The 13,601-nt window shown below is 38.6% G+C and overlaps 1 long non-coding RNA gene across 1 annotated transcript in view; it reads right to left on the bottom strand.

Moving 5' to 3' along the window:
- Window positions 1-2,440: 2,440 nt before the first annotated feature.
- The window catches only part of LOC142414481 (uncharacterized), a 129,091-nt gene continuing 117,930 nt past the window's right edge, over window positions 2,441-13,601 (bottom strand). Inside the window, exons 2-3 of the long non-coding RNA XR_012777090.1 lie at window positions 3,159-3,211; window positions 2,441-2,498 (exon numbers count right to left, since the gene is read on the bottom strand). This is a non-coding gene — a long non-coding RNA (uncharacterized LOC142414481). The remainder of the gene's footprint in view (window positions 2,499-3,158; window positions 3,212-13,601) is intronic.

Here is a 13,601-nt window from a genome sequence, read left to right on the forward strand (position 1 = left end):
TATAAAGATCAAAATAAGCTATGTATCTACATATTTGTGGTCAGATTTTGTCACAGTAGGCATTTTTTTTTCTTTTTGTCATTCTCCAGCAGTTGAATATGTAAAAGGAAATTATGTATATATCTTTTTTTTTCTCCTGATGCCATTTAATATAGGGCTAAAGCTCAGCTAAAAAAGGTTTATTTTCTTTGGTTTTTTGTTTTTTTTTTAAACAGTCAAATATCAGCTGTAGTGGCTCCTACAAAACAAGATACAACCTTAATAATTTGTGCAGCCTTTGAGAAAAGAAGGGATTAGTGTGGTGTATCCTGCACCTAGAAATTACTATTGTTCAGAAAGAATAATAATAATGAAAAAAAGATTAAGCGTCCCTATCCAGGCTAGAATTGCTATTGTAAATGAGGCTGTAGACTGAGGAATTGACCCTTTTAGACAGAACAGCTGAATCTTTCTGTGAATTATGGGACACCCCTACAAGTTAACATCTATCTACAGCTTGCGATGCTTCATACTAGCTAGAGAAATGATGTGCTGTGATATGGACCTTGCCGCATATGTAATCTAGAGTGTGAAATGAACACTGCTCTTATAAGTAGCTGAAATGTCCCTGACAAACAGTAGCCCCAAGAGAATAATTTTGAAATCCCAGCCCTCTGAATCTACGCTTTCCTTCATCTTGGGGAATCAGAGAGGGAGCCCCACTGCCACATTCAGCCTATCGCCCTGTCATGGTGGGATGTTTTCTGCTTTGCTTTGACTTTTAATGATGGAATAATCATTGTTCCCGGATTTTCTCTAGGAAGTCTGAGTTTTTGGGAAATCAGGGAAATCTGTATGATGCCTGCCTCCAGGAAGCTTTTTGTTATAATGCCAGGCTAAGTCTGCTAGAGTCGATGCCTGTAATTCTGGCACAGAAACACATATGCAGGGAAATGACATTTCTGTAGAAATATTGTAAGGCACAGTCCTTGCTTGCTTTGGACAAGCCTGCAAAGCAGGAGTGAGGAAACACTTGCTTTTCTATCCGTTATGCAACAGCATTCAGCGAAGTATTCCCTGGTGGCAGGGTGGTGACGGGCTGTGGAGGACTCAGGTTCAGCTCCCTGGTTCACTGCAAAGGCAGCAGAAAGGAATAATATGTGCCCACATTTCATCTGCTCTAGTTCGCAGCCACGTATGAGGACAAAGGCACCTTCCTTGCTTAGCCCAGCAGACAAAAGTGGTTAGTTTTATCACAGATCAGTTACCACACCATTGCTTATAGCCTGGCTTGCAAAGTTAGGTGCCCTTTCAGAGGCTTGTGACTGTTATGACCTAAACAGAAAAGCAAAGGATGAGCAAAATATATTCCCACTGAGCTTGCTTAGGTGGTGATGTCTGCATTATTAAGCACTGCATAAGTCTCTTCACGCTTTGATTTCTTATTGTGTCTTCAGACCTGTCTGTAAAGCACTGAACACAATTTTAACACTAGATAAATCATGGGAAAGAATAATAGTTTCTGATCGTTTACACTATATGATTTTTTTTCTAACCTTCCCTTTCTGACAGCTCTCCATAGATTCCAGCCATGGACTTGCATGCTCTTTTCAAATTTATGCACTTTTGACCGCAGTCTAGCTGTCTCCCACACAGCTAAACAATTATTCGAATATTGGTTCTTTGATGTTAATCCCCACTTTTTATTGCTTCATCAATACTGAGCACAGGGTGAAATGGAGCAAGCTGCAACTTTTTAAGGCTTAGAGATCATGGTCATGAAGATGACAGAATCAAATTCACCCTGTCTACAGTTCATGATTTTTGTGCTATCCCTCACACCACTGACATTTTTCTGGCCACAAAAGTGAAATAGTAAATTCACTAGATGCACCTAAGGAGAGATGCTGCAAGTCCTCCTGATGACTAAACATCAAGTGGCCTCAAAGGAGTTACAACACGATGAAATTAGATGTGTAGATTTCCTATTTTGTGAAGGAAAAAACACCCTAAGCCTTTCCAGCACACATTCAGTTTAATTTTGCTCCTTAGCAGATTAACTCTCTTCTTTGTATATCAAATTTTGCAATATTTTTGGCCAGATTCTCAGCTGGGAAATTTTCAGCCCCAAGTAAATGAGATGTTGAAATGTTAACAAGGAAAGCAATTTGGTCCAGTGTCAGTAACTGTGCATGTGTTTCCTTATCTGGAGATTTAGTTGTCATCTTTTAAAAACAAAAAAACTCTGAAGAATAACTTTGTTCCTTTAGGACTATCTGGGGCTGTAGTTAACTAAAACCTGTTTGTGTGCTTATGTCCTCTGTGTTGCTTAAATGAGATATTAATTAATGAGAGCATAAGAGATCATCATTACATGGTAATGCATAAAGCCAAAGATCAAGTACAGCAAAATTCTGTAGTACAAATCATGGTCTAACCTGTTTTAAATGAATATAGTTTCCTGGCATTTCTTGGGGTATAGCTGTGTCAGGTCAGCTGAGAACCCAGAAAAAGGAGGCCTAAAAGTGGTGAATAAAAGAAAAAGAGTTTGCAGATTTGCCTAGATCAAGCACTGCTCATTTGTCATCCTGTTACTGCAAAACCATTTTACACAGAATAGTTGGGGAAATTGTCAGAACAGACCGAGGCTTTCCCTCAGAAAAGGCAGAAAAATCACAGAATCGTTTAGGTTGGAAAGGACCTCTTGAAATCCTCAGGTCTGATTGTCTTGGCTGGTTAGACAGGGAGTAGTCACACTCCCACAGTCTTTAATAAAGTCTGTCAGTCAAATGAGAGAATATGGTACAGAGAGCATAAAACAAACAGGGTAGGGTAGATGAGAAAACACTGAAAACTAATTATGATTCCTGGTAAACATTTTCTGTTGAAAATTTTTGATGGATAATGGTTTTTGATTAAAACTAATATTTTTGCTGGTAGTATTTGTTTTCTGCATTTCTTAGCTTTTTTAAGAGTGCCAACCACTCTGATAGGCTTTCTTTTTACTCTGAAAAATTATATTTCTAAAAGAAATATATAATTAATTTTTTATATATAATTAAAATTTTATAAAATACATACATATATTTATTTATTTATGTTATTTAAATATTTATATATAAAATAGAAAATAATTTCCAAGTAACTCTATAATTAAGGATTGACCTAGACCTACTTACAATTTTCTACGCACAGATTCTTGTTGCTCATGTGTCCCAAATACAGTTGTCTTCTGGAAATACAAGAGTCCTCAGTCACCATAAGAGTTTCAGCAAAACTCAGGGTGTGTGTAACCCAGCAGCATGACGACTCCTTTTTTTGGGGCACTGTGTCAACAGCACAGCTTCCCATAGCGAAGACATATGGCAAGGGCAAAGGCAGCCAAATCACGCATCCTAATCACTGAGCAATATTGCTGAATATGAGAAAACAGAAACTCCTGAAAATAACAATTTATAATGCTATCATAGCTTGGGAAAGCCTGAAGAGGATTAAATGGTCTTTTCCCACAGGAAACAGATAGTCAGTTCAAACGTACCATTAGAGGCAGTCATGAATGCCATGTCCCCGTCCTCATCTATAAAAGGATTCCTCTCAACAGGTTTTGATGAGCAAAAATGAAGGAGTAGTTTATTTTCTCTCAGCCATTTCTCACTAATATGAGACGTTTCACTGGTCTGTCTCCTGATGAGTGACTCCAGACACAAACATAACGGAGAGCTGTCTCAGCTGGCCGTGTTTCCTACCCACACACAGTATCTATCTGCCTTGAAGGACAGCACTGCAGCAAGAGACAGAAGCACTACATGGTTAAGGAAGCAACAGCTGAACCATGGAGAATTAGTTTCAAGGTAGAAGAAACTTAGCAACATAATCATCTGTCTTTTTACAATGTTTACAATGCCAGGGGTTTGTTGATTTGTTCCTGTGCTTATTTTTGTGATACTAAATTTGATTAGAATGAACCTTCCCTCTGGGTGCATTGGCAAACCATAAAGTAGAGATACACTGAAGCCTATTATAAAGTCAAAATCTATAAATAAATTTAGAGTTACACAAAACAATGCTAGGCATACTGAGCATTTTATTATTCAATATGTCTTTGTGCTAGTGGCATATCTACTTAATTCTGAGAGATCTGTGTTTTACTAAGCCCAGCAAGCATTTAATAACTAGCACTTTACAGCAACTTTTGTATAAACAAATATTCAAAGGTGCTTTTCAAAGATCCTAGCTCTTTCCTCAGTAAACAAATGGAAATGTAAAGCTCTTTGGAAGGCTATGGACATTTTCTAGCTCATGATTAAAAAAGAAACTTGGATCGGAACAGCTCAAACTGAAACCTATGACTGCTTCTGGTAGAGCAGAGTGTTTTTATACAGACAGATCTATAAACTTACATGCAGTTTTGATAACTAGATTAGATGTTTGTGCTCCCTACCTGAAAAACAGAGCTTTCAGTTTACTATAACTAGGGGTTTTCTCTATTTCTGGTATAAATTAGCTCAATCCTAATTGAAACCCTTAATTTAGATGCCTAAGGCTGGAGGATGTGAATATCATACATGGCTGAATTGATTTTGTCTAGCATGGCATGTGGGTCCCAGGATTCCCCAAATCAGTGGCATTCAAACCTTGCCATGCAATCTTTCCTGTCCACTGAGACCTGTTCTCTAGCTAAAGCCACAGGTTTGAAGGAGTGTCTGCCTGTGTTTCAAACCCACAGCTATCTGAATGTTGGCAATTTCAATTCACAACCATTTCCCCAATTTAAACAACGTCTTCTTGATTCACATCAATACCAAACTACCATCATGAAATGCATCCATTTATACTTTCTGCATACTCAAAGTTAAATAACTAATATTGGAAGGGGTCCAGTGTAACATAAGACTTCCTCTATCACCATAATTTCTGAGCTATTGAAAGGACAGACACTTTATGTACAAAATTGAAAGGAAGACACTTTATGGGATCTCAGAGTTCAAAGATGTTAAAATCAGTTGCAGAAATAAAATGAGGCATCAAAGGTTTAATTTCAAAGATCATTATTTTCACAACTGAGCATCCTTAGTTAGGGCCTGCTTTTCAACTGGACTGACAACAAACAAATCATCCTGAAACAATGGGGTGGGATAAATGCTCAGTACTTCTGAGCATCTTGGCATTTTCTTTAGATCAGATACAGAGTCCCAAGTGAAGCAACCAGTAAGTTCTCTCCTCATTGCTCTTATGGGGATGACACTGCCATTTGCCTGCAGATCACCAGGAATCAAATGTAACCCTCCATGTGTCTTTAAAACATAACTGAGTTGAGCAGGAAATCTCTGCCCATTTTGTGGGTGGATGACCCAGTTCTTGGTAATTCCATGAGAAAAGGAGACTCCTGTCTCCAGCTGTGGGAAACCCAAGGACCGGTGTCAGGCTGTGTCAGCTGAGGTTCTGCCCTGTGGATTTCCCCCCACATTTTTACAAGTGCTGAGTGGGGGCAGAAATTATCTCAGTCCTTAAGCAGAATTTCATCTGAAGTCAAACAAAATTCACTCTACATCAGTTTGGTAGGAAATTTTTTTAACATTGTAGTTACGGTTAACAGAAGCTATAATAATTTATTGTATGTTAACATACTAATTTCAAAGCCGTACTAAATGCCAGGGGAAAATCAAATAGAAGTCTTTGTTAGGTTTGAAACAAGACGAACAAATGGTTTTCCAGGTAGAAGAGCAGTTGAATGTCTGAATGATGCTTGTGTTAATAGAATTCCCAGTTGAAACTGTCTTGAGCTCAGTAAGTTTCACTTTGTGAGCACTTCTAGACCCAAATGTCTGAGCCCTAAAGCTAAATATATAGTTGATCCATAGGTCATGCTAAACACTAGTCTTGCAATTCTTAATTAACTCATTTTGATAATACAGAGCAAGTAGCATTATCAGCAGACCATCAGCCTCCACAGAGAGTTGTAAATGCCATTGCTCTGCATATTCAACACTTAATGAATTAAAATGTATTTAAATTTCAAATAATATATATTATTTTTAATAATTCTGTTGATTGTATTTTCTTTCTCTTTATACTTTTTAAACTGTCTCTCATCTCATTTGTTGTATCCTGGGTTTCAGAACTTCCAACTTGTAAATAAATTACTACAGCCCTTTTTACTCATTACACTAACTTAGTTTCTTAAAAAACACTACTCTCTCTTCTCAGAATGCTACCACATTTCATGAGGATATGGTGCATTCATTGTGTTTTCTGTATTTAGTGATGCATATTAATTTCTAAATCAAATACTCCAAGCCAAATGCCATTAACATACATTCTAGACTCCAGTTCTGTTTCAAAAACTTCACATACCCCATGGTTTTGAAAGCATCAGCCCAGAGGTTAGGCATAGTCTGCTGCATGAAGACTGGAAGAGGCTATTAAAACAAACACTGATAACTGCATCTTGATATCTTCTTTCATCCTGAACTGTTGTAAATCAAAATCCCTTGTGAAAGAAGACAGGAAGGAATTCCCTTATAGCAAAGATGCAATCCATAAAATCAGGTAAGATCTACCATCCATTGTATTTTTTTGCTACTCTTTGGCTTTCTGGCATCCCAAAAGTCAAAACTGCAACAGCTTTGGTTGCTGCAGTAATTTATATTGATTTACCAAGCTGCAGTTTAATTGTCATTGCCATCATTGTGTCTGGTTTTGCTGAAAGAAATTAAAAAGTCTCAAGAGACAATTAGATTGTACCAGAGAGGTAAGTTGGTAGACTAGAGATTTGAGTTTTCTGCTTCAGTAAGGGTCATTTCATTTTTACGTGTTTAGGAATATCTAAAGGCTAGTTTTGCAGCACAAAGCAGATAGATAGAAGTAGCTATGGTCCTTGCTCCTTATCAAAGTAATTTGAAAAGAGTTTTCCAACCTACAGAAAGGACTGATGAATTAAGAATCTGTCCTTTCCCTGAGAAAACAACAAAATTTAAATGAGCGGTTTCCAGTCTGAGATTGTCCTTGTGATAATACTTGAAATCAAATGTACTTGGCTGTGCTTGTGCCAGGGCTGAAGTTGACTCAGTATTTTTTTTTCCCTGAGCCTTGTGATCAGTAGACTGGATTAACAAAAGGAACTGCCCAGCTATGCTGACAAGTAAAGATAGCTACAAGTTCATGAGAGAAAGAAAAAGAAACTCATATGCTGATCCTAAGAGGATTTCTCCTTGGAGTAGAGTGGGATCCGCATTGAGAAAAGTTTGTACTTTATTTTGTATATTTATGTTTGCTGTAATTTAGGTTTTTTAAAATATAGGAAGAAACTGAGCAATTGTGCCAATTCTGTCATTGTCAGTGAGACAAACTTTGCAGCCACATGAACAGGCTGGGCAGCTTATGCAGCCTGTCCCGTCAGAGTGATGTGCTATTGATAATTGACATCCACATTTATTTAAAGGCATCTGAATTCTGTTTTCTATTCCTCAGGCATCAGTGAATTAGCAAATTTGCTCTGTTGCAAATCATGAGCGAAAAGTCTCATACATGTTGTGCCTGAAGCCAGCAAACTTGCTGTATAAAGTGTGCGACAACTTGTTCAACACTAAAGTTATCTAGTGATTCTCCACCTCGGTCAAAAGTCCTAGATCACTTGTTTTTCACCACAAGAGTTATGAAGGACTGGAGCTTCCCTTGACATGTGACAGGCTCCATTGCAAAGGTTCACATGTGCCCATTATTCCCGGAAAGGGAAAATGGTCCCCAGCCTGTTCACAATCCCAGTGACTGTTCCCTGCATTGCTGCATGGTTAGGCTGAGTCAACTCTCTTTCTCCAGCATCTAATGATTTTGCAGTCAGTAGTGACAAAGTATTCTCTCAGTATCCAGTGGGAATCTTGCCATGGACTTGCAATGGAGCCAAGGTTTTAAATGAAGTTGTCAGATGGCGAGGAAAGGAGGCATCACTTTGGCGCTCTCTGAAAATGAGGCAGAGCCAATCTGATCCTGCCTCGTGCTGTAACCCCGATATGGCCCTGCATGGCATGAAGTGGCTTCAGAGATGCTCATATACGTGCGGGAGAAAAATTGGAAGTCATGGCAAGGAACTGTTTTGTCTGAAGACCAGGTTGTAAGCACTTAGAGGCTGAGTGCGCAGGAGGCCATGGCAGTAAGCGAGAACATTTTGAGGCGGGGCCCTCCCAGGCATCAACCTAACTCCCTGCCCTGTCTGGGGACAGGACAATGTGCCTTACACAGACCCTCAGGACTGCCTGAGCTGTACGCAAAGGCTCTCCCACCCTGGCTACGGTCCAGCCTTCCCTCTCCCTCCTGCAGCAGGTCTGCTCTGCACCTCCACGGACACTATGCAAAGTTATACCCAAAGACAGTAAATGATTTGTGTATACCTGAAAGACAGTAAATGATTTGTGTATACCTGATGGCCTATGTGGTTGACCCATTTGCTGTCACGGACTCGGTGACGTAGAATGATGGTCTCAGATGGGGCAGAAGGTCACTGGTATCTGAATGTTTATACTATTTTTCCTGAAGTAGCCAAAATTCATCCTATTACAGCATTTACCCAATCAGAACACAGTGTTCTTTGGCTTATTTAAATGTAAATGACATGATATTTTTATCTCTAGACTTCTGTGTTCTTTACCTAGATTTCCTTTTTGGGGTTTGGGGTTTGTTTTGTTTATTTTTGTTTACTTTTGACTGATGTTTAGTACATTTGATAGTTTGATTTAATGTAATTTCTAATAGAAGTGTGGCTGATAATCTAATGCTTGACAAATACCTCCAAATTGCTATGTATTATTAAAAAAATAAGGATTTAAAGTCGTGCCAACATGAAATAGTAATATGAGGAGAAAAATATTCCTGTTTCATGCCTTTGAAGAATCAGGCCTTGTCATCTCAGTATCTGTTTTATCATTCTTAAACATTTTTACTTTGTACATCTCATTTTATTATTTTTTAAGAATGTAAAAAATGAGGCCTAAAGGAAGTGCATAGTGTCCTATTAAGTCAAATCCTTATATTAAATTCTACAGCTTAGGTTTTGTCCTGGAAAAAAACATTTAATGAGTTTTTGTGTAATGTTAGATATTATTCATGCAGGTACAATAGGAGAAATGGTTTCTTACATAGCTTATAAGGAAAGAAGTTCACTTGTAGGCATGTAATTTCTGAGGAAAACACATTTATTATTCACTTAGTGGAAACCTGAAGGAAAATAGAAAGGAAAAAAAAAGCTAGACTAGAGCTTTTGGGAAATGTTGCTCTCATCCTCTTCTCAGAGGAAATTTAAATTAAATTAGAGCTAGCATATTTTCATACAGCATTTGTGAGCATGTCGATTTTGGGGAAAAATGATGACCTGTTTCGACTAATTATCAAAAAACACTTTTATTTTTACAACTATTTGCAAAAGTCAAGGCACCCACAGTCAGAAGTACCTCTGGGTAAACGCTCTCCCCCAGTCCAATGACTCCACACCATTGCTCTGCATGCCACTGCTTACTGAGGCAACTAATCACTTTTTTTGGACCATGTTAATCTTTGACCAGATCAGCTTCTGGAAAATACCCCAGTGCTAATGCAAGCAGGAAGGGCAGAAAACAGCAGCTCAGATTTAAATTGGCCGAGTCGGCCCCTTACCCAGAGCAAAGCCGTAAAGTCCGGTGAGCTGGCCACGTGCCTCCTGAGGGCTAGAGGAGCTGGGCAGCCCCTGGAGGCAGGGAAGGCAGTCCACTGTTAGCATAAAGACGGGGAAGAGGAGCAGACCGGCACAGTGAAGAAGAGCCAAAAATGGAAAAATGATATTGATTTACAGACTGTAGTATAGAAAGTTTCCATTTTGGAGAAGAGATTTAAAATATCAAAGGATGCAGAAATGTTGAAACTGAGGCTCTATCCAAACAGTGACCACAACCGGTGGAAGTATGCCCTGATTGCTGCAAGCCTTGGATCCATCACAGAGCCTTAGATTCCACCACAGAATACACATTTCTTTGTTCTCAGTAATCTTTTATTCTTTTTTCCTAAGCTTTAAGTCCTACGCCTGAGCTGGTTGGAAGTTTTTCTCACCTTGGTAACTCTCAGTCTTCTGAAAGTCACACCTCTTTAAAGAGGCCAGAGGGCCCCCACTTTAACAGAATTATTGAAAAGAACAAAAATCCCATGCAACAACTGCAAAAGGGAAAGATATATGCACCGTTGCATTGCACTTCTTTCATTACTTCATTTTATATAAAGATATATAAGCAAGTTGCAGCTAGTTCTCAGTAACTACATTCTCGTATTCACAATACATGAAGTTAGCTCATTTCTCAAGAAGAGGGAATCATGAAGTTTCTATGGAAACTTCATAATTAATAGCTCACAGTGTTAAGCCTTTTTCATTAGCAGATTTCCAAGTATTTTCCAGTGGAACTGCAGGCTCCTGTACAACAAATGCAAGCCTAATGGCCGCAGTCTGGCCTTTCCTAGCTACAGACCACTTGGAAATATTACATGGAAAAAACACTGACCCGCTTCCCTCATGTCCTTAATTCCAACTCATATAGGTTTTAGTTCAGTAAATGGCTTAGGTCCCATGGAATAAATATGCTATGTCCCATTAAATAAACATACTAAATGACTTTGGTTTCAAATATAACTCCTTATGTTAAATGTCAGCACGTATTGATATGTGGCTGTGGATTAGGGCCTCAGCTATTAAATCCTTTAAGGCATAACTGCTGTATCTGTACCACTTTCATACCACAGTCTGCTGACACAACAGAAAAAAGAACAAAAATGGTATTGGGCATTCCTAACTTTTCTATTTATAACTGGAGTATACTTGGATGCATGAATATCTCAGATTTCTACTTCAATAAATTAAGGAGAGAATATTTATACTAAACATCACTGGAAAATTAATTACCTTTAGAGGTCCAATTAATGTCTAAATTATTCCTGCTTGTCTGTGATATCAATGATCTTCATTTTGGTAGTAAGTTTAATTTGTAATATGTAAAACCATTGTGCTGGCATTTTTTTAAATGAAATGGCTAAATGCAGAAAAAATTATAGGTGCCCTGAAAAATATGCTCATTTATAAAACTGAGCTTATTAACCTTGATTAGATCCATTGCTTACAGGGTATGTCCATTGTCTCATACTGAGTTCTTACAAGATTTGTGAGAAAAAGTGAGTATGCAGGGGAGAACTTATGAATAGCTCCTGTGAGAAAGATGCCAATCTGTGAGTCTAAACCACATAGGACCCCAAAGAACCCCCACTTACAGAGGACCATCCTCATGACAGACATCAGTAGGAATGCTCTCTTAGTAGCCCCTTATTCAGGACTACTTATTTTTAATTTCAGAAACATGGACATAACTGCATGAATGATTTATTTGTTTTTATTCTTCTTCTCATGAAGCACCTAATGATAGATATAGGAGAATTCAATCTTATTTTGCAGCATTTAGTGGAAGGTTTTAGGTTTCTTTGTTTTTCCCTGCATCCAATTAAAGAGTAGATGATAGGACGCTGAATAATTGAGGAAGAGAGAAGCATTACGGTGAAAAAGTGTTGGGCACTTCCAACAGTGGAGTACAGAAAATAGCAGATTTTTCTGTCCTTAAATTCTTCTTGCCATGGCAGTTTAAGTAGGGACTACAGTTTCTGTTTAAGAAAATAAACTAAAAAGGTTTCAAATCCTTTGAACCATCACTGAAATGCCAGAAGATGGCTTATAATACAAATGTGAAGACATTTATTCAAGGGATCCCCAATTCACAGCCAGATCACTTCCACAATGAGCTGTACATGATTTCTTTTTACCTTAGTAGTTGCTTTTATATATAGATTTCAATTATTTTTAACTTTAATGATTCATTACCATAATGGGAGAGTGTTTAATCAGAAGAATGTTCTCCAAGTCAAATGCAGATTGCAAACCCACACTCACCAAAACTGGAGGGTTTTCAAGGACCTCACATTCTGTCAGGCTCACCCACTTAGTTTAATCATGCAAGTAACTAATGGGGTTAGTGTAAGAGGAAAATTCAGGCTGAGTATCCAGAAGGGAAAAACAATAATCTGGACAGTGGAGATGCACTGAGCCATGAAATTAGCCTCCCTCAGGGATGTGGAAGAAACAAGAAAATTCTAAAATACCAGAAAGTTGCTGTGAGGCAGGGAGCTAGATAGAGGGATCTGAGATCTCAGACAGGCACCCTCTGTCTGACTCCTGGAGTGATTTAACACGTTATTGTGCTTTCTCTCCTGCCAGATAGGATCACCTCCAGAGCAGAATCAGAAGGCAAATGAGAGGTTTATCAACTTCAATACCCAGCCTTACTTCCTAGGTTGAACAGCTGATAAAATGGGGTTAAGCTCATGGGTCAGGCTGTCAGTCAGTGCATGTGACGTGTAGGCTCCTTCTGGATTATGTCAAGCCTTCCTTATAGTGTGGGGGAGGAGAGACAGGGGCAAGCTTAGGAAAAATAACATTTTAAACCTCCCTGGAAAGATTTGTCAGAGGACACCTGTCAGACCCCTGACAGTTTTCGGGTTTTTCTTCCATTTTTGACTCCCACAATAGCTTAAAACTACAAAAAGAATAACGAGGAAAAAAATAGGCTGACATACATGTCTCCCAAGATAGAGAAATAAAAATAGATTTAAATAAGCCAGGGTAAATAAAATTGTTAAAGGCAAATTCACACAAATTATCTCCCACCCACTTCTGAGTTGGTCCCCCATATTTAAAGACTTCCTCTATCCCAAGTGCTCTGGTGATGGCTGGAACAACTATTCTTGGCTCTATTTCCTTCCTTCACACACTTTATTGGGTAAGAAAAGATGCCAAAAAGTGGGAGTTTTATGAAAGCAATCATAAAATGTTATGGGTAATGCTAAACAAATTATGTGTTACTCTACAAAAATGGCCCTTTCTTTGGGTAAAAAACAACAGCTGCCTGAGAGAGATCAGGTTACCTCTCTCAAAGCGATAATAAACCTACTACCAAGGGCTATAGCTGGCAACAGTGGAGGCTGTGGAAAGTCAACATCGTTGAAGCTGCTTTCCTGACAGCAATTTCTGAAAAGCTAATAGTGATTTGATATCTGGATGTCCCAACCTGCAAAATGTCTTTCCACACATAAATGAAGTCCAGTGTCCTACCCTGGGATTCAGGAGACCTCAGTTCATTGCTTCTTTTTGTCCCGTACCTGCAGGGACCTGTACTAATACGTTTTCCTCTTGGTCTTTCAAGTTTATTACTGCTTTACCAAGCAGGAACTACCCCTGCTCTCCCCTCTGTATACCGTCTAACATGATGGGACCAATTAATCAGGACCACTACACAGTTACTATAAAAGATACTTTAAACAATATTTGGGCTGCTGGGTGTTATGGCTTTTTTTCCCCTGTTTTTGTTGTTGTTGCTTTGTTTTGTGTATGTTATTCAGGCATATTGCAGGCAGTTTATAAAGCTATGGAAAGTAGTTCAATAAAATCCAGCTCTGACAGTCAGCATAAGCCCTTTCTATATCCAGCCTACCATTCTCTTAGACCACAACTATAACACTACTATGGACAGTTCTGGAGTATCATTCCTCTGAACACAATGGAATTTTAA

Source organism: Mycteria americana, chromosome 9, assembly GCF_035582795.1.
Source record: "Mycteria americana isolate JAX WOST 10 ecotype Jacksonville Zoo and Gardens chromosome 9, USCA_MyAme_1.0, whole genome shotgun sequence".
Classification (NCBI taxonomy): domain Eukaryota; kingdom Metazoa; phylum Chordata; class Aves; order Ciconiiformes; family Ciconiidae; genus Mycteria; species Mycteria americana.